Source organism: Mauremys mutica, chromosome 1, assembly GCF_020497125.1.
Source record: "Mauremys mutica isolate MM-2020 ecotype Southern chromosome 1, ASM2049712v1, whole genome shotgun sequence".
Classification (NCBI taxonomy): Eukaryota; Metazoa; Chordata; order Testudines; family Geoemydidae; genus Mauremys; species Mauremys mutica.
In genome coordinates, this window is record NC_059072.1 from 35809700 (window position 1) to 35831058 (window position 21359).

General features: G+C 39.9%; 1 long non-coding RNA gene across 1 annotated transcript; it reads left to right on the plus strand.

Annotated features, from left to right (window-relative positions):
- Positions 1-205: 205 nt before the first annotated feature.
- LOC123375557 lies at positions 206-21131 on the plus strand. The gene is made up of 3 exons (XR_006581513.1): positions 206-309; positions 1741-1866; positions 21074-21131. It is a non-coding gene; the product is annotated as an uncharacterized LOC123375557 (long non-coding RNA).
- The last annotated feature ends 228 nt before the right edge of the window (positions 21132-21359 follow it).

The following is a 21359-nucleotide window of genomic DNA, read 5'->3' on the forward strand; positions in this document are numbered from 1 at the left end:
ACTTTTGAAGATCTTGTCAAATATTTTCCAAACACAAGGGCTTCAAATCAAGTACCTAGATCATAGTTAGATCTTTAAATAAGCAATTTGGGGCTTTCGGAAGTGCCAAGCTCTTGCAAATGTCACTGAAATAAACTGGAGTAATAAACTGGGTATAGTATGTAAAACAACATAAAAATATGTAATAGAAAATGTTTATCATGCAGATCTTGCAAAGAGTCATCACAGCTGTGAAGGAAATAGTCCATCAACAGGAAAAGAGATCAGCAGGTTTGGGTCTGAATCTCATCCATTTCCCTTAGAGGATCTGTAAGTGATATTTCATAGCAATTTCACCTATCACTATTCTCACAGACATCTTTTCATGATAGGCACTCAGTTAATGTTAGAAATTGACTTGCATTATTGCATTGTTATGAATAATAATATTTATTATTTTCTAATTACTTTTTGTTCCATTACATATATGAAAAAATATATAATGGAACTTGTAAAACATTAGTTTCGTTCTACATCATCATTTTCTAACAGCAATAGCTCCTTTTGGCATTAGATTCTAGCACATGGTAATTTACCCTGATGTCTGTTAGGCAATCTCGCATTAAATTTGGGACAATTAACTCTGGACTTCAATTAGAGCCCATAACAAGAGGAACTATTTTATTAAAATATTAATATTTGAGTCAAACTACACTTATCACCAAATTTGTACTCTGTTTAAAACAAGAAAAAAGCAGATGATGGGAAATTGTGAGGTGGATAGGTAAAGTGGGTACACAATCTCAAACAGGGCCTCCGAATAAAGCTACTGAAATGCAAGATGAACAATCCAGTTGAAACAGTGCAGTGACATATTATGCTACAAATCCTGTACAACTAGCATCTTATGCCGCATATCTTTGTTTATACCAATAATATAAAATAATAGTAAGTGACTGCTATGTGAAATATGCTTACTTAAATATAAGCCTCAGTATAGAAAATGTGCAATAAAAAGTACTTCCTTTTTGCTGAAACATCCATATTAATTTTAGCAACAGATAGTCTATTTTAATAAACTTGAATAAATGAAATGGCTTCTCCAAAAAAGTGTCTTACATTCATAACAGATCAATGAATCTTAGTTATCACCTGAATTTTTTCCTTGACTATTTTGCTATTTTCTTTTTTATGAAGCCCTATCTTGATGAAAGTATTCAGCACAGTGTGACAGGTTATTCATTTTTATCAAATTACAGTATATTTAAGACAAGGAATACTATATTAAATGTATTCTCATAAACCTGCTACAAAGTCTCCAGTGAATTTACTGGGAGCATTTTTTTAAGTAAGGAAGATAACAACATTTATATAAGTCATTCCATCATAAAGACTTTGACAGAGCATTTGGTATTATATGTGATGACAAGTTCATATACAATGTGACAATGATAACTGTTAATGTGCCCACAATGAAAGGAAAAAATATACCATATATCTTTAGACAGGCCTTCTGAAAAATGTCCTTCTGCATTCTGGAAAGGACATAGGATCCTGCTAAATGCATTGCTTAAATTGTATTAGACTAGCAAGCACAGAATGTATTCAGTAAAATACTTTTGGGAGTGGGGAGGAAGGGGAAAAAGGAGGGAGAAGGCTGCAGTGGGATTTAGAACATTTTCCTACAACATGGATGTTTAAACAATTCCAAGGGGGAAAATTCTGAAGTCCTTTTTCAAACAAAACTGTTGATCTCTGTAGGAATCTTCGCTGAAAATGAATTTGTAAAATCTGAATAAGGACTTCAGGAGCTGGCCTACAGCACTACACTCTGTTCAGCACTTTGGGGCCCAGTCCAACGCGACACTTAAGCACATGCCTAACCAAGTGAGTCATTCCTAAGGTCAGACATGAATCACAGTCTTGGGCAACTGGGCTATATTTTCTAAACATGATCTCTATGTATGGAGACCCAGCTTGGAAGGTAGTCACTGTCATACACTGTTTAAGCAATATCAGTTGCAACATAAATGACTTGTACAAAAGAAAGAATTAATTTATTTACCTGTAATTTTTATTTTGCATACGGAAGGTCTTCACTGTTGTGAGCATTACTCACACCCATGTATTCCCCCACAATAGTAGCTGTTTCTGTTTGGATTTAAATTACTGATTTATTTTAGAATGATGGTTAACTGGAAGGACTAAAGGCTGCATCAGCCAAGGGAGGAAAGTTAGTCTCTATAGTGCCTGATGAGGGAATTGTAGCTCTCATTGTTCAAAGCTCTATACTTGTCAACCAAAGACTTTAGAAGCCCCATGTAGGATGCACATTGAATCCTCCAAGAGAAGGTCTTGTTGGTGCTTTGCTTGCTGGAGATATCTTTGATCTGATCCATTGAGAATCAGAATATTGAAGGCCTTCAAGCATTGTCTCCACAAGAGAAAAATAATGTATTTGTCTTTCTCCACTCATTGGTTCAGTGTTAATTGGATATAAAATGGGATTTAAAGTAAAAGTATGATGTGGTTCTCCAATGATATTAGGACCTAAAATAAGAGAGAGTGTGTCATAAACAGATAGTTAAGGGTTAAGGTCTGTTTTACCTGTAAAGGGTTAACATGTAGTACCTGGTGACCACCTGACCAGAGGACCAATCAGAGATAAGATTTTTTCAAATCTCTGTGGAGGGAAGCCTTTGTCTGTGTGAGAACTGTTTTTGGATCTAACAGAGGACAGTCATGTCTCCAAGTTCTCCTGGAGTAGTTTCTACTAATTAATAGTGAGTATTAATTAGAAAGGCGAATTAGTCTTATGATTTGATTTCTATATTTGCAATTGTGTGTTTGCTAAAGGAAATGCTTTATTCCTGTTTGCTGATATTGCTTTTACTGAGAAAAGGGGGAGAGGGGATTCTCTCCAGAGATTGATAAGGTTATACCCTATGAGTGTCCAGCTTGGGCTCATAGAGATTCTGTATTTTCTTTTTATTCTTTAATAAATTCTTTTCTATTAAGGACTTGTTGGTCTTTCCTTGGGTGGATTCTCAGGGAAAGGGGACGGGGGAGGTATCCCTCTGTAGTTGGATCCCGGTATCTCTCCTAGGAAAAGGGAGGGGGGGAGGAAGCAGGGGGAATGGTTTGTTTCTCCTGGGTGTGAGAACTCCATGGATTTGGGGCTCTTGGAATCCCCTAGGATTTTGGGGAAGGACTGTGTCTCAATTCACATTTCTTAATTGAGTGGTGGCAGCGAGAAGGAACCCCACCCTAAGGGTTAGGGTGGTGGCAGAATACATGCGGGTCCCCATCTTTGAACCCACAAGCTCAAAGTGGGGGTGAGATCCCATGACAGAGTGTTTTAAGTGGAACCCTGATTCAGATCAAATAGCACCAGTCTCACTAGGAGGGACAGTAGGATTCTTGGCAAGGAGAGAGAAGTAAAAGACACATCTGTGCTTCTCCATCGTAAGCAACATTTAAAGCTCCAGCCTGAGCAATAAAAGTCCCACAGCCCAAACCCTGCGAGCCAGCCGCAAGTGTTATACCAATATAATAAAAAAAAAAACCAGCAGGATCTTATTAAGAGGGATAAGGCAAAGATGCCACATTTATTGTAAATACCATAACAAAACAAAAGACAATGTTTTCCTACTTGTTTCCATTACTACTTATTCCTTATACACACACACACACACATTCATCCACACAATCATTCATTCAGGTTCTGTATAGATGTTATAGTTACCAGCCTAGATGTTGCTCATGCCAAGTTACTGGCCAGGTACCTTGGTCATGAGGATGGAGCCGAGTCTGTGTCAGATGCATCTGATGCTCCTGGAGGTTGGTATCAGAACCATAGACTCAAAGTCCTCAGTCTTTAGAGTCCAGTTTTATAGGGATTTTTCCCTATGTTAGTTCATAGGAGTTGCCTCATTCTGCTGAGAGTTGCCTCATTCTGCTGTTGCTAAATCAATCAGCAGATGGCTGGCTCCATTCTGTCAGATACTTGTTTTTCCTTCCTTTGAGGTGTGGTGGGTCATCTGGTTGATCCCACTTGACACCTTTTTCAGCCAACACTGAATTCTTCAGACTGGTAACTCCCTAACCATTCAGTCACATACATTCTCTATCTTAATCACATCTATTTCACTGTTTTGGCTTACTTAGAGTTAATTAATGTTTAACAAGTTTTATACAAAGTATTTCTTTGAGCAGGCTTCACACAGACACAGCTGGTGGCTTGCAGGTTAGAATCACAAATTTACTTTTAACATAAACCTTTAGTTATGAGGCATCAATTAACAATAAGTCATTTTTCATATAAACCATGTCTAATATAAACCTTCTTTAATATCCCTACATAATCCCCCTTTTGACACTACGATATACATATATTCGTTAGTGTCACTTTCTATGTAACCTGTTTAAAAGAAGGTACTGTGAGGCAACATGGGTTTGTGATTCCAATCTATTGTACATTCTTTTTATCCAAAAGCACATGCTAAACATTTTAATAATACAAATACAATTTAATACTAAGACAACTATTAAGGGATGTAGCATTACTGATAGGATGCCAGTAGTGGTTGGGGACCATCCAAAGAATATATTATACCAGTAATAAGTTGTTATTTGTTTAGTAAAAACAGTCTGACATTGCATTTACATTTATCTACTGGGGGCTGCTAACACTCTGCCCCTTGATCTATGATCATTACAGTAGTTGTTGTCATGATAGGGCACAGGTGATCTGTTGTAAACAAACCAAACAATTATAACCAGGTGAATATAACTAAAACCATTACAATTGACTAAACACCAGATATAACCTAAACACAAATCCAAACAATTATAGTTATAATAATTGGGAATACAATAAAACCATAACCATTACAATAATTGGGTACATTGACACATAAGATGAGGTCTAAGTTTGATGCTGCAATAGCCATCAAACAATAAAAGTTTCTGAGGTTCTTAAGCACACACAAGAAATAAGATTTTGTAGGAGGACCACAGTTGTTATGCAGGGTTAAGCTGATTTGGACTTTAACATTTATTTGCTAAAATGTTGCAGAATTCCCTATTTTTAACAGTTGTACTTAAGAGGTTTTTGGGGATCTGAAAGATGGGGCCCTGCAATTATGGGTCAAGGTCTTACAGGTTATGGGGGGCCCAAGAACTACCCTTTAGGACTTGGGGAAGTAGAACCAGAGTGTATAGAGAAAAGTGTGGAATTAACAATACAAGCAAATGTAACTAACAATACAAATGTATTAATAAAACCTAACAAAAAATAAACCTGATGCACTGGGGACCAAAGTTTTTTGGACACAAGTGGTGATTGATAAGTTGGATGGACATGGGGGAAGTAGAGAGACATTTGCTCTGTCTAGTGTAGTATATTTTTTCTGGACCCAATGCTAGCACAGGACACCACTAGAGACAGACACAGAACATGCAACACAGAACATGCAACACAGAACACTGAACACAGACTTTGTCGCGACACTATAACCATGGTATTTTATAACTCTTCAGCTGGTACCAGCTCTCCTGATGTTTTGGTTTTAGAGCCTGAAAGATAAAAGCTTAAAAATAAATTAGCACAGTGCTTCCACATGGCAGACCCTGCTTAGTCTCTGCCACAGTGTGTTTGGTACTCAGGGCTGCACAAATGCTAATTAAGTGGTGCAAAAAAAAAATATTTTATTTTAAAATCCCCAGCCACTTTGCCATGGCCTGGAGGTCTGAGGCAGATGCAGGAATTCCCAGCCACTTTGCCATGGCATTCTGGCCCTGGGAGGAGGAATCTACCCAAATATCCCCCTTCCCACTCTCCAGAGGGGTCCCAAAAACCTGACCCTTTTGGGGTCTTAAATGTTCTTCTTCTGATGTTACTGCTGTTGTAGGATTTGAGAGTGCTGTTTTAACTTTCTGTACCCAACCTTAAGGGCATCTAACTGGGTTTGAGTACTACATACATTTTTATTTCTCTGCTTTTGCAGCAGAGGCTTGTAAATTTTAATGCAGTTTTTTGTTTTTACATTTTCCCAACAGTTGTGAACAACAACCAACCACAACAACAACAAAAACCAAACTGATAAATATTAAGCACTATAACCCTTAATTCCTAAAAGAGCAGCTTACAATGGTTGTTTCACATATTTTTTTCCCATGTTTTTCGGGGGTCCCAAGCCTCTTTTTCCCAATGAGCCATTACTTTCCAATTTTCTACCCCTTTTTCCAATTGGGATAGTTTTTCTTTTAGAGCTATTTTCTCCTCTTTACAGGCTGCTAGGTGGAGGTAGCTGTTATTACAAGCCTTCCACAGCAGCCAGATCCCTGCAGCATCTTTTTTTACTGCATTTGGGGGTTTGCATATGAGGATATATTGGGCCAATCTATCCTCTAGGTCCAAAATGGTGCAGATATCTGCAAGGTCTTGTTCAGTCCAAGGACTGTGCCCATATCTTTGGAGAATTTGCTGAAAAGACGTTCTCTCTTTAATAAAAGGTGAGGTAGAAGCTACTTTTGACTTTATTTCTTCCTCTGGGACTGTTTTCCCTTGCCTTTTCTTAAACATTTTAAATTTTGTTCAGCGAGCAGCACTGTCTGGTCCCTGGGACCCTCTTGTTGCTCCTGATATATATATATATATATATTTCTTTTTCTGCTACCTTCACGGAGGCCAACAGATTTAGTTAACAATTTTCCTACTACCCACACGGGGGCCAGCAGTTTTTGTTAACAATTTTACTTTTCCTACTACCCACCCGGGGGCCAGCAGTTTTTGTTAACAATTTTACTTTTCCTACTACCCACCCGGGGGCCAGCAGTTTTTGTTAACAATATTTTCTTTTCCTACTACCCACCCGGGGGCCAGCAGGTTTTGTTAACAATCTTTTCCTACTACCCACCCGGGGGCCAGCAGGTTTTGTTAACAATCTTTTCCTACTACCCACCCGGGGGCCAGCAGGTTTTGTCAATAATTTTATGAGCTCTTTATTTTCCTGCTACCCACACGGGGGCCAGCAGTTTTGGTTAACCAAGAATAGAACCGTGCTCTGTAGAGCCGGTTGTGTGCACACAGATTGGTTTACAATAAGTGAGGCAAAAATACCATAATCCCCCTTTCGCTATTCTCCACCAAAATGTTGTACCAATATAATAAAAAAAAAAACCAGCAGGATCTTATTAAGAGGGATAAGGCAAAGATGCCACATTTATTGTAAATACCATAACAAAACAAAAGACAATGTTTTCCTACTTGTTTCCATTACTACTTATTCCTTATACACACACACACACACATTCATCCACACAATCATTCATTCAGGTTCTGTATAGATGTTATAGTTACCAGCCTAGATGTTGCTCATGCCAAGTTACTGGCCAGGTACCTTGGTCATGAGGATGGAGCCGAGTCTGTGTCAGATGCATCTGATGCTCCTGGAGGTTGGTATCAGAACCATAGACTCAAAGTCCTCAGTCTTTAGAGTCCAGTTTTATAGGGATTTTTCCCTATGTTAGTTCATAGGAGTTGCCTCATTCTGCTGAGAGTTGCCTCATTCTGCTGTTGCTAAATCAATCAGCAGATGGCTGGCTCCATTCTGTCAGATACTTGTTTTTCCTTCCTTTGAGGTGTGGTGGGTCATCTGGTTGATCCCACTTGACACCTTTTTCAGCCAACACTGAATTCTTCAGACTGGTAACTCCCTAACCATTCAGTCACATACATTCTCTATCTTAATCACATCTATTTCACTGTTTTGGCTTACTTAGAGTTAATTAATGTTTAACAAGTTTTATACAAAGTATTTCTTTGAGCAGGCTTCACACAGACACAGCTGGTGGCTTGCAGGTTAGAATCACAAATTTACTTTTAACATAAACCTTTAGTTATGAGGCATCAATTAACAATAAGTCATTTTTCATATAAACCATGTCTAATATAAACCTTCTTTAATATCCCTACACAAGTTTTTCTTTGCTGTGTAGACATACCCTTAGATTGTTCCAGGACCGGCCCACAACAATTTGGCACGTGAGGCGGGGAGCTCAAATGACACCCCCATGCTCCCTCGCTTGGGCCAAAACTTTGAAAGGTCTCAATTGTGCCTTCTTTCTGTTCTACTCCTCTCATGGTACTGCTCTGCTACCTACCCCAATAAAGGAGAACTAACAACTTAAAATGCCTTGTTCAAAAATTTGAAGTAACACTTAACTTTCAAACACCCGAACAGCAAATGTAACTTTTCTTGACTGCATAGTAAACACTGGCATTTTGTTTATCTGGTTGAATAATCAAAGTGGTGCTATCCATGCCTTCTTGGTTGCAGAGATTTGAACTGCTTCCTGAAGATCCACAGTCTGGGACAGCTCATGCTCTAGTGAGATGGTTGCAAGGCCGACCAGCCTCTCCTGTGTCATTGTGGAGTGTAGATGTGTTTTTATTAACTTCAGCTTGGAGAAGCTGCATTCTCCACTGGCAGCTGTTACAGGAAGTGTTAGAAGTATGCATAAGCCATGGCCTCTCCACTTTGTCACCATTGGGGATTTCACACCAGTAATGTGTTTGATGGAAACTTCTGTTTTCATTGTCTTTGCGGAACATGAAGTTTTTCACTTGCTGTGGCCCATGCAGTACAAGGAAGTCCCTCAGGCTACTGCTCAAGTGGGGCCATGGTCCTGGATCATCTAGACTTAAGGAACTAAACTCAGCAGCAGCTGTTTCTTGCGCTGCCACCACACTCTTCTCTGATCTACATTTTTCCTCAGGAATGTGCATGGTTACATCTATTTGAGATGGAGATATGGATGCTGCAGTAGCTGCCAGGTCACCTGCCCTCTGATTAACTGGAAGATCAAGCATCTCCTCACCACTCACATCCTCACTGGGGCTGGAAGGTTCACCATGAACATTTGTGTCTATGTATCTCAGGAGAGCTCCTTCCTGCTTAGATAGAAAATCTTCCTTTGCTCTTCTTATTCTGAATGCTGCCCCAGAGGGGTGTTTTCTTCTTTCACAAATGACTGCTTTTCTGTGCCAGCTATAGTGGCTCTCAACACTCAGTTGAAGGGGACAAATAAGCAGCCTGAGTGAGGGAAGATATCAGCATCTTAAGGGCCTAACCGGCTCCTACTACTTCAGTTGACTGCCTGTTCTCCTCAAGTGGGTTCAGGGAAGCAGCAGGAAACAGGAAGCTCCCTGAGAAGCTGGTGTTAATCAGTCCAGGTTCCTGGGGGTGCTAGAGAGTTACATAAGAGGCTCCTCCTCTTCTCTCTCCCTGTAGCTCCTGCTGCTTTCTGTTATTCCATCTCAACTTTTCTCCTGCCTGCCTGCATGTGTGGAGGGTGGGCTACCTGCACAGCACTTCACCATCTCTGTGCATCTAGAGCCAAGATAATACATAGGCAGCAGCAGCAGCAGACACAATTTTCTACACTCTGGGTCCTAGTGGCACCCCACTACAATCTGGCACCTGAGGCGGCCACCTCATTTCGCTCCATGGTAAGGCCAGCCCTGGATTGTTCTTTTTGTTTCTGGTGTCTAGAGAGGCTAGAGTTGAGTCTGCTTAACTTGTCTGTACTGTCAAACACGCCGGCCAAGGCAATACAGTCATTGTTTATTATTTTATAATGATAATTTTTGCATAAGCTCACTTCACTGATATTCTGGTCATAGCTTCTCAGTAATATTTTGATGAGGTTACATTTCATTTCCCCTTCCAGTCATCTAAACTGAGAGCTATTTGTACTTGAGTTAGGCTCATCTTTCTGCCCTTCTGCCCACCCATTATGTTTCAGGTTACTGCTGATGCACAACATTCATTTTTAAATATATATTCTCTTTTTGATGTATTAGCAAGTCCCCTGCACTTCTCTGAAAATAAAAAACCTTCTTATTCATGATTGATGCACATAACAAATACTCATAGAACACACAAAGGCGCGGGGGGACGGGCACACAACAGAATAGTATATTTATACAACATAATCTGAGCACTTTAAATCAGATTCTAGCCCCTTCCTCGTGTAATTCTATGGATTTAAAATGGGTTGATTTTATTGGAGTTTCAAAGGGGAGGGTAAAATTTGAATCTGGAAATTCAGTCATGCTGTTAAATTCAAGATGTGCCTTTTATGTGAGTGCTGAACAAGTCTGTTTCAAAACAAAACAAATTCCTTCAGGTTTATGAATCAAGGACCTGTGTAATTAAAACCAACAAGTCATGAGAAATAAATATTAGAGAGTTTGCATTTTGTGCAGTGCTAACAAAGTCTCTCTCTCTAACTGATTTCATGGAGGATCAGAGTCCTTCCACTTATGTCTAGATTTTCAGTTTTCCCACTGTCTTTTCATCCTTATCCTGAAGGGAAGAAAGGAATTGAGTTTGTGATCTCATCCAAGGGATCTTACATGGTTTTGCAGCTCTGATGAGCACATACTGCCATGTGGGTGTAGATTCACAGAACTAAATGTTAAAATGAACTATGTTTAGTTATGGATTTATCAAAATTATAATAAAAAATTAATTTCATGATGATTAAATTCACCATCTAAAGGAGGCTAGAAACACAGAACTGGATATCAACTCTTCACACCATCAACAGCCTCATTCAGATGAAAATCAAAGGGTTTCTGTTCAGACAAGAATCCAATATCCAGTCCTGAAGCATTTTGACTATTATGAAATGAGCCTGATCTCATGTATTGCAATGTAAAGAATGACTTCGGTGAACCATCTATGGAGCTACACTACTGTACAATGAGTCTAAAGGATATCAGAATCAGGGTCTCAGTCCTGATACTTGTTTGTGTCAGAGCTGAGTAAGAATGTGACAGAAGGTGAATATGTACGTTAGGTACTTTGATGTGTGGTGCTCACTGGCAGCATCACCTAGTGGTTAAGGAACTAAGTATCTGTCTCCAGTGTCTCTCACTGATCACCATCACACTCCATGGTGGTCTGCCTTCATGTAGGTGTGGACTCAACCCTCTGGTCAGTTCACCAGTTAGCTCTAGCCCTCTCCAGAGTAACAGTCCCCAAGGAAGATACTGGTTCCCACGCCTTCATTAACTGAAACTTCACCCCCTTGGGGCTCAGCAGGCAGGCTCTTTCTCCCAAGGAAAGACTTCTGAGGCACCCTTCTTTAGAAGCTTTTCGGGTAGGTCTCTCTCCCTGTCCTCTCAGGCCTTTTTAAGCTCCACCTTCAGCTAAAGCATGCTCTACAGGTGGGGATGGGCAAGGTCACCTGGGCCCAGAGTTGCTCCTTAATCCTTCAGTTCCAGTGTGGGGCTCATACACCCCATCACAGGTACCATATATCAAGAAGAGAAAAACCCATACATGTCATTTTCTTGCATGTACAAACTGAGTCTGATTAAACTAACCAATAGAGTTCAGTTACTTCCAGGCTGGGAGAGTGGTCAGGGATTGATTTGGGGTATTTTACAACCTCTTTGTTGAAATGAATGTGTATAATTAGGGATGGCAGATGCAAATCACAGTCAAACAATAAGATCTGGGCTTCAGATTCTCTCGTCTGGTATAACATATGCAACCTTGATAAGCTAATGGGTTAATGGGCATAATGGAGGGCAGAATTTGTTTTGAGTTCTATTTTAACTTCAAATCTAGCAGATATACATGTCTCTTGGATTAAAACATGCATTTCCACTGGGCCAAATCCTTCTTGGCAATCAGTACTCCACAGCCATGCCAAGGATTTGGAATCCACAGAGTTCATTTGCAGACAGCCTTCCTTCTGCTTTCCTACCTTCCACAAGGGCCTGGGACAATTGCAGTCTTTGTACTTAAGCAGCAAGGGACTGGTTCTTCTATGCATCTAAAAAGGCACAAGTCACCTCAAGGGAAGGGGGCAGGAGGCAAGGCCATGCCCTCAGCAATTTCTGCACTGGCTTTACTTCACAGAAATCATCCTCCAGAGATTATCAAGAACTGATGTCATATCCCTGAGAGCTTAATTTTTATCTCTGATATAGCTGAGAAGAGAGTGAAAACATGTTGGTTTGACAGCTCCTTATTGGCTACTCCTCTGAAGAGGTTCAAGATTGTAAATTATTTTTTTATGAAGTTAGTTTGATTGTGTGCTGAGGACATTACTACCTCATCTCCTTTTTTCAGCTAGTAGAATAGAACCCCCACCCCCTCTAAAACTGATGTATTGTGCTAAACCATTTTGGTTAAATTCCATCACTTTGGGGGGATCAGCAATCTAAACTGGAGAAGGTGTAAGCAGGGCCAGCTCTGGCTTTTTTGCAGCCCCAAGCAAAAAAAAAAAAGGGGGGGGGGAGGGCGCTGGAGCGGCAAAGCAGGGAAAAAAAAACCCCACACAGTGCGGCAAAGCGGGGTGGGGGGAACAAAAAAACGGCGTGGCTGGAACTGCAAAGCGGGGGGGGGAACAACAACAACAAAAAAAAAAAAACACGGTGAGGCCGGAGCAGTAAAGCAGGGGGAAAGGGGGGGGGGGGAACAAAAACAAAAAAATGGTGAGGCTGGAGCAGCAAAGCAGGGAGAAAAAAAAACAGCGGCATGGCCGGAGCGGCAAAGCAGGTGAAAAAAAAAGAAAAGAAAACACGGTACAGTTAAAGCAGCAAAGCAGGGTGGGGGGGACAAAAAACCGGCACGGCTGGAACGGGAAAGGGGGGGGAACCTGCAGCACAGCCGGAGCGGTAAAGCCGTGGGGGGCGGGGACAAAAAACAAAAAAACACGGCATGGCCGGAGCGGCAAAGCGGGGAGTGGCGGGGACAACAGCGCGGCCGGCAAAGCAGGGGAAAAAAAACCAAAACCCCACAGGGTGGCCGGAGCCAGGGTGCAGGGGGACTCCCTGTGCTGCAGAGTGCGCTCCCGGTCTAGTGCGGGGGAGGGGGATGGACGGGGGGGGAGAGAGAAGGGGGCGGCCAGCGCTTCAGCCGGGCACTCACCCCGCGGCCCCGATCGCCGCGCCGCCTGCTGGGAGGGCTCCGTGCTGCTCCGGTCGGTGGGGAGGGAAGGACATGGGCTGCCCTGACAAGTTTGCTGCAGGGCGCTCCCCTCCTCCACCCCCTACAGGGCGGCCAGAGCAGCAAGCAAACAAAAACAAAAAGCGGCCGTGCTGGCCTAGGATTGGGCGGAATGCCGCCCCCTAGAATCTGCCGCCCCAAGCACCAGCTTGCTCAGCTGGTGCCTGGAGCCGGCCTTGGGTATAAGGGTAAAGCTATACACTTTGTGCAGTATGACTGAATAATTGGTAGATCAACAGTAGCTAAGTGTGGAGACTACTATTAGCTACTCAGTGCTTAACTTGTTCTAAGTGTCTGAAATATAGAGTGCAGAAAAGGTAAAATTGTCCCCAAAGGATGGAGCTTTAGGATTCTCTCTTTAGGTTATGGCAATGCAATTCATAGTTTAAATTAAGAATTTCTACAACCCTGCAGGCTGAAGTTACTTTCTTGGCCTCTGTGACTCTTAGAACTGATTTTACTTTCTTGGACTCTGTCTGTAAGACACATAGAGGGAAAAGGATACAGCAGAGATAAAAATACACAAAAGGCAAGTTAAAGACAGTTCTATGTGTAAAACTCTAGGAATTTTTTGTTAGGTGCCTTTCTATAATGTATGTAGAAATTACTGAACCATCAGTAACTTTTCAGAGAATACTCACATAATTGTTTCCTGTTGATTGACCAATGTAGGCTGATGTGTTCTTTCATGATGTATTGTCTGTTTATTATTTGTCTAGCCACAATAAAGTTACAATATTTAGGTGTCTTAATGGTAATCACTGTGTGCTTTGAAGTTTGAGCTGTAACATGAATAATTTTTTAGGTTCATAAGTTAAGAGAGGACAATCTATCTTTCAATAGTTTGTTTTGCAGTAGACTGGGAAAGAGGAGAAGGGTGGAAAGCAGGGCTGTGCAAACCATAACAATTTCAGTTGTTTGACCCCTGCAGTTTGGTTGACAGGGTTCGGAGTGAAGCATCATATGGAAGCTTATTTAGAGGTGAGCAAGGAAGTTTGTACAAGACTTGAGAAATTTATAAATTCTCGCTCCCTTTGCTTATGTCACTTCTCTCCTCCTATTCTACCAAGCCTCCGTCCTCAACATCATTTTCACCTTGCCTTGTAGCATAAATCGTATAACTCAACATCGTAGGCAATCAACATATAATAAAATGTGGAAACACACACACATTTGCAACATGCTTTCAAGATGCTTAAAATGGCACCTCTTTTATGAACTTTGTTAATCTAATTAAGCACTAATTATTTTCAGTAAGATAATGTCAGTATTGCCAACCTAAGATATTCAAAAATTACGAGTCAGGCCTCAAAGTCATGAGATTTTTAAAAGTCTCACAGTATTTAAACCAAATATTGGGTTCTTTTTATTTGCCTTTTTGTTTGGGAGCTTTTAGGAGGGACTTGGGTCAGGATTTATAGTTTCTCTGACTGTGAAATCTATATACCTACATCTAAAAAAAAAGTAATCTGAGATTCTAGCATATTCACTGGACTCCAGGAGCTTGGGCTTTTATTATAAAAAAGCATCGCAAGAGTTAGCAATGCTAATTTAGAGTGCATTATTGTCTTTTATTCTTCCTCTCCATCCCTTACCCCCCATATACTTTTCCCCACAATATTTTATTTTCTTTTATCTCCAGCTGTCATGATGTTCTATCCTTTTCTCCTGTGACTCTGTGTTTCATACTTCTCATTTGCTTTCTCGTAAAAAGTCTATTGCCCTGTTCTGTATATTTACTTTAGTGTTTAATTTGTATTCTCTCACCCTCTTAGTTTCTTTGTACAGGAATTTTGTAAACTTTTCTTTACTCCCTTTCCATTTCTGACAAACTTTCTCCCACACACAAAGGAGCACATCTTGGAGGCTCTATGGTCATCCCATCTCTTTTCCTCTGCAACAGGCCCCTCTCTCTTATTTGATGCCTTCTCCTTCTCTCCACAAGTTTCACATTTCCAAACCTGTTCTTCCGCTCAGAGGTAAAGTTCTCCAATCCTCACCCCCAGTGAATTAGGCCATTTGTGCCTCAGTCTCTGTCTCCTTTTAACGCTTGAATGTGTCAAAGTACTTTACTATACAACATGGGTAGGCCCAAACTTCATAGCTCTGAAATAAGTGATATTTTGAAACATTTCTGGCACACAGACTGACACATTATAGCTGAGTGAATAAATCACAAACAACAATTAAATCCAAAAGAATTAGTTCTTTTTTCTACACTGTCATTTCTTCAAGTTATTTTTTTCAAGGATATTCAACGCTTTATTTGCAGTCTCCTTTTTAACTTTAATGGGTTGAAAACTAAGCCCTCACTGCATGTATCAGCTATTCAACTTTAATGAAAAACAGAGAACAAAATAATTATCTGCCTTCTGAGAAAGAGCAGTGATGTCCTGATATCTGTCTTATGAAAGGTTAGAAATATATTATTAAGATCAACCATTGCTAAAGGTTTTCTAAGTCAAGTAGCTAACACAGCGGGTAACTCAAAGTCCTTGCATTATCAGTATTCACCTCCCCTGCGAAAAATGTGTTGAAATGCTTACTCACAGCCTGAAGTTTTGTAATGTTAATGTAAAGTAATGATATTGCTTCACTATTAACTCTAAATCTCTTTGATTTTGTGAGCTTAAGTTATATCCTTAACATTACTTTAATGAACTCTGAGTCTCTGAATCTCATATAACCCCTACATTAAATCCAAATAGATTTTCATTACAACAAATCTACTATTTGCCAAAACAGTAATTTCTAAATTGTTGGATTTTTACCAGTATAATTAATATATTTCACAAAATAACCGTTAGCACAATATGGTACAATACAGTATGTGTCTATGCAAAACACAAAGGGAGAGGAGTTAAATTGCTTGATGCTCTCAGCATTTCCACTGAGAAAACACTATCATCCAAGGGAGGAAGTGAAGATAGTTTGATTCACTAAGAAGAAAGAGCACTTGCATGATAACAAACTTTTTTGCCTACATTTGGATGATAGGAAAGCACACAAATCAGGAAGACACCAAGTAAACAACATTTTTGGACTTAACAATTATGCATTACTATTCAGGGTAAAAATATCACTTAGATGAGTTCAGACAGGCTGTTGACATCAGCTGTCAGAAAATGATCTATCTTCCCTATAGAATAAAACACCAACTTTAATGAAGAATACAAAAACCCTGCTGTCCTGCTAAATTATACTCACCAAAAGTGAAGTTTCTAACTTCTAAAAACCTTTGACTTGGAAGGATTCTCCTAGAATCCTGTCTTGAGGGATGTATTTTGCCTTTAGAAACAGAGTCCTTAATGTATTCACACTCAAACGATCAAATATATTGATAAATATCTATCTAGATTTTTCTATTGGCTCAAGGGGAGAATAGTATCCTGGTAATTTCATGCGGAATGGTATACATATTCATCATTTTTGCCTTCCTGAGAATTGGGGCCAGATTTCCCATTGCCCTACATCTTGTGTTGCCATTTATACTGGTGCAAAGTGAGTACACACTGGGTGTGACAGGTCACTAAGTCCTAATGGTTGCATGCACTTTGTATTTTGTTGGCATTGGTGGAAGTGACTACAAAAGTTGCAGGGCAATGGTAGATTTGGCCCTTTAAAAAAAAGTCAGTTTTGGTTAAGAGGATCAAGCACGAGCAGCAGCAAAAACAAAACTCCCATTGACTGCAATGAGGCCAAGATTTCACCCAAGTCTTCCTTCTTAAGTTGTACTTGCTAGATATAGTAAATGTAATATAAATTATAATTATTTTTTAAAAAGTAGAAGGAATGATCCAAACTATGGAACAGAATGGGAGTTTGTGGAAAGGTGTTACAGTTGTAATATGACATGAGAATGCTGAAGAACAATTCTGACTAATTTTTTTTTGAATATTTTATAGTTATATATCAGTAAAAGATATATGTTCATTTCCATAACACCTTCTACCTGCGGATCTTTAAAAAAAAACCCTCTTTACAAACATGAATAAAGCCTCATAAAAGTATGGAAGGTAGGCCATTAGGCCCATTTTACAGCTGGAGAAATGGAGGCACAGAATGATTGACTTGGATGAATGCAGAAGAGATAAGTGATGTAGGCTGTAGTTCCTACTCCAAGTTTTCAGCCACAATCACTAGGCCATGCTTCTTTTATTTATTTGCAATTTTGAAGGTTGCAATGAAAGGAATAGTGTGTATCTTAATGAGCATTCTAACTGCATTTAGAAATATGCAGAAGTATAACGGCAGCAATTGAAAGGGAAAGTAGAAACTATACTATTTGCTTATTTAAATTCTCAAAGAATATACAGTCAAAAAAACAACCAAACAAAATTCTGCCAAATGGTGAAGTACCTAGTCATGTGTGTTTTCTGCAGAAATCAGAAGTCATTGTGGCTTAAGTCTTCAAAAATTGACTAGTGCTTCTTGGTAATTCAGTTCTTAGACATCATCTTAAAGGGGCTTGCTTTTCAGAAAATGCTGAGCATCCACCTTCACAAGTGTCTCAGGTTGGGCACTCAAACACTTAAGTACCCAGAATCACTACTCACTTTTTAAAACTTAAGCCTGTAAGCTCTTTGGGTGCCTTCAATTTCAGTTCATGTTTGCCTAGCGGCTAGAACAATGTGGCCCTGATCCCTGATTAGGGACACAAAGAGCTATTATAAAACAAACAATAAATGTTCAGAGTTTTATCATTGATTTCAATAGAAAAGGTTAGGGCCCTATGTAAAAATATAAAGATTTTCCTCGCAATAGTAGAATATGTCTGTTACAGCTATCCCCCTATTCCATTTTGTTTCTTACAGCTGTCCCCTTACTCCATTTTGTTTTTGTTCTCCTCCTGTGGCCGCCCCTCCCTGGCTGTTAAGTTGTTTACCAGGGCCACTGCCCTTCTCAAAGGGAGGGCCCCTTAAGTCGTTTACCAAGAGCCATTGCCCTTCTCAAAGGGATGGCCACTTGTGCTGCGTGCTAAGTGGGACCACTGCCCTGTTCAAAGGGTTGGTCCTGTTATCACCTTGTTGAACCTGGGCTTTGTGTAGGGTAGGCAATGTCCAGAGCGGCAAGACCTAAAGTGGCCACATAGCTGAGCATATGAGTCATACCTGGGGGCTCAGAACTTGCCCAGACATGTTCTATGCCTACCTGCAGTTTTTTCCCTGCCTTCTCTCCTCCCTGTAAGAAGGGGAACCAATCAAAGTTACTGGCGGGAAACTGCCTAAGTTTGCCTTTATAACCAGACATTTTCTGATCAGACCTCAGAAAGGTTCCTGCATTGCTGCCTGATTTGATCAGCCAGGGGTTCTGTGGGGTCCTTTCTCCGCTCTTGTTTTGTTTTTGAGCTTACCCCCCTTTTTAAACTCCCCTCCCACGAACAACGAATTTTGCCTGGAGATCTCCTGATTATTGTAAGCGAATTGAGTCCTCTCTGTGTCCTCTGATGCTGCTGCTGTTCCTGTCTCTGCCTTTGCTGCTGCCTTGGGGGATGGTAAGAATCCCTCTGTGAAACTTTCTATACTTTTATTTTATTATTTTAGCTGCTGGCCTTGTTTCCCCAGCAGACAGACCCAAGTTAACACCGTGGTCTGTGTTCTGTAACTGCTCTGCTTCTAGCTCCGCAGTGCCTTTGCTGCTAGAAATAAGCCTGTGCCACTGCTGAGCTGTGCCTTCCTGGGCTGCAGGCTTGCAGTCGTCCCACTGCTGCAATCACTCCCCCACCCCCCTTGGGGCTGTATCCTGGGCACACACCACTCTGCCCTCTGAAACTACCCCTAGCATAAGGTGCACCCATTAGGTTAGGTTTAGCCTTTAGTCTAGATAAGTTGTAATTTCATTTTGCATAGCTGTGGTTAAGTTAGGTTTAGAGAATTGTTTGTATTGTGCTCTGTAAATTCAGTTTAAGAAGTTGTTGCATTGTGTTCTGTTGCTTGCTAATTTGTGTAGTCTTGGTTAAGTTAGATCATAGATAAGATTTTGCTGTGTTCTGTATAATTGTGATTAAGTCTGTCTTCTCACTGTCACCCCCCCCCCCGGGCTTCCTCTGTGTCTCCCTGACTTGTTGCAGTCTTTGCTGCTTAAACTTACAGCCTGTTTGTTCTCTGTGTCTCTCTGAGTTTAAATCTCCCTCCGCAGCGCCTCTGCCTTTGCTCTCTGCTCTACCACGTGCTTCTCTTCCCCCATCCCAATCTAGCATAAAACCCCATTGGTTACCCTTTTTCTCTCTGATACACCTCACAGTCTACATTTACACCACTGTGACACATCTTTACCTAGAATTGTTTGCTATTTAACATATTTTATCCATAACTGTTAGTTGGTTATATGCTGCTGTGACACACCCTTTACATAGAAATTGTTAGCTACCTGTTACATTTATACTTCAGTGTTAATTGGTTACCCACTGTATTGTATCCTACTGTATTGTACCCCACTATTGAAACCCCCTATAATGCTCACCAAAAGAAACCCCTCCCCAATTGTCTACCTTAACAAACCCCATACCCCTCACTATTAAATTTTCCCTGTTTTTGCATTTTCTTAATAAAGTTTATTTTGCACCCCACTGGTGCAGTAATTTTCCCCCAAGATCCCCTACCTGCTGGCAGGGTCAGAATAAACTAAAATTAGAAGAATTCTGAACAGAGTAGTATTAATCATAATTAGAGTTGCACTTTGGTATTTAGCAGCGTTAATAAATATATAGCATTTACAATTCACCCTGCTCTAATAATAATATTTATATTCAGTAGTATCTGGCACATAGAAAGCATTACATTGTTTGGGAGGATTTTTGTAAATTGCCAGATATTAGTACCTCTCTTTCTAATAACTTTGTTATTTCAAATTCATATGGTTTCTATATCAGTTTAAGCTCCTATCAGAACATGGGTACTTTACATTTCATACATGAAATATTAACCTGCCAGCAATTCACTATCAACAAAAGTCTTTGTACTGTGTCACAACTAAATTATTAATATTGAAATAAAGAAAAAAAAGCAGCATGAGGCTCAGAAAACTAGCATTTTATAAGGGCATTGAATTTTGAGGAATAAAGCATTTTCTGAACGTTTGTTATTCATTCTGTTTCACATCATTTAGCTTATGTTTAAAATATAAAGTCTTCTTCCCACCTAATTAGAGGGGGAAAAAAATCTTTACTTTTACTCATTCAGAGTAAGAATTCTAGGCTTCTGCTAAGACAGATAACCTTTTCTGCGTGAGATAACATTAAAGTAACATTCTTCACACTTGTTACACTTGTATGCTGCTACAAATTGCTATAGTTGTACACCTACCTGGAATCCAGCTGAGAAATGATGCAACTGACTTGCTCTGCAGTGAAAGTCATAAAGTAATTAGTTTATGAAATCATATCATTGTGACATTACGGTTCAATAATAGGCAAATAAAACAACAGGTAACAAATGTTTGTACTGCCTTCAGCAGAGGCTGTGTTGTGTGCTAATGTTCTCTTCTTACAACTGAATATTTCCTTCTTTCAATCTATGGAACAAATCCTAAAGTCTTTACTTAGGCAAAACTCCTATTGTGGGATGTGCTTGAGTATGGGCATAGTAAGGACTTCAGAATTTCACCCTACTGGAATTCAGTAGCCATTGTTTTTCAAACATGCCGTACAACTTTGCTTTACAACTGTTCATAAAGAAGACAGCATATTCCTTTCAGAGCAGACTCTTACAATTCTGGTTTTCATGTCTTTTCTCAAACATAGCAAATATATTTTCTGTCAGATCTGCATGATAGGACCTAGTGCATTATTTAAAATCAAAAGTTTTCTGATGGAACATACAGTTTACTTGAAGCAGAAACTTTTTGTGAAAACAATTTTGATAAGGTGAAAATGGAATGTTGAACATTTTTGTAATGGAATGTTTAGATTTTTCATTTTGAAATAACTTGTCATTTAAAAAATATATTATAAAAAGTAAATAAAATAAAATAAAAGGCAAAATCAAAACAAGACATTTTGACTGGCCCAAAATTTAATTCATAGGAAAAATCAAAACCCTGTTTTCATTCTCATTTCTGCATAGCTCTACTGAAAACTACTCACCAATTTGGAGTCTGAAGTACAACTACCTACCACTGGATGAGAAGGGTTTAGAAAAAAATCAGGTATTGTCTGGCTATACCAAAGGAAGGACTGGAGACATTTGACATTTAATCAGGCTGCAACTTTATTATTAGATGTCTGGGACTACCCTGCAGATAAAAGTGTACAGTGCAGGTAAATCCATGTTTATTCCATAATTACCAGGGGCCTTTTACCAGCTCCCCCTCTTTTTCCATCCAGGTCCCTCAAGCAAATCCATTGCTTGG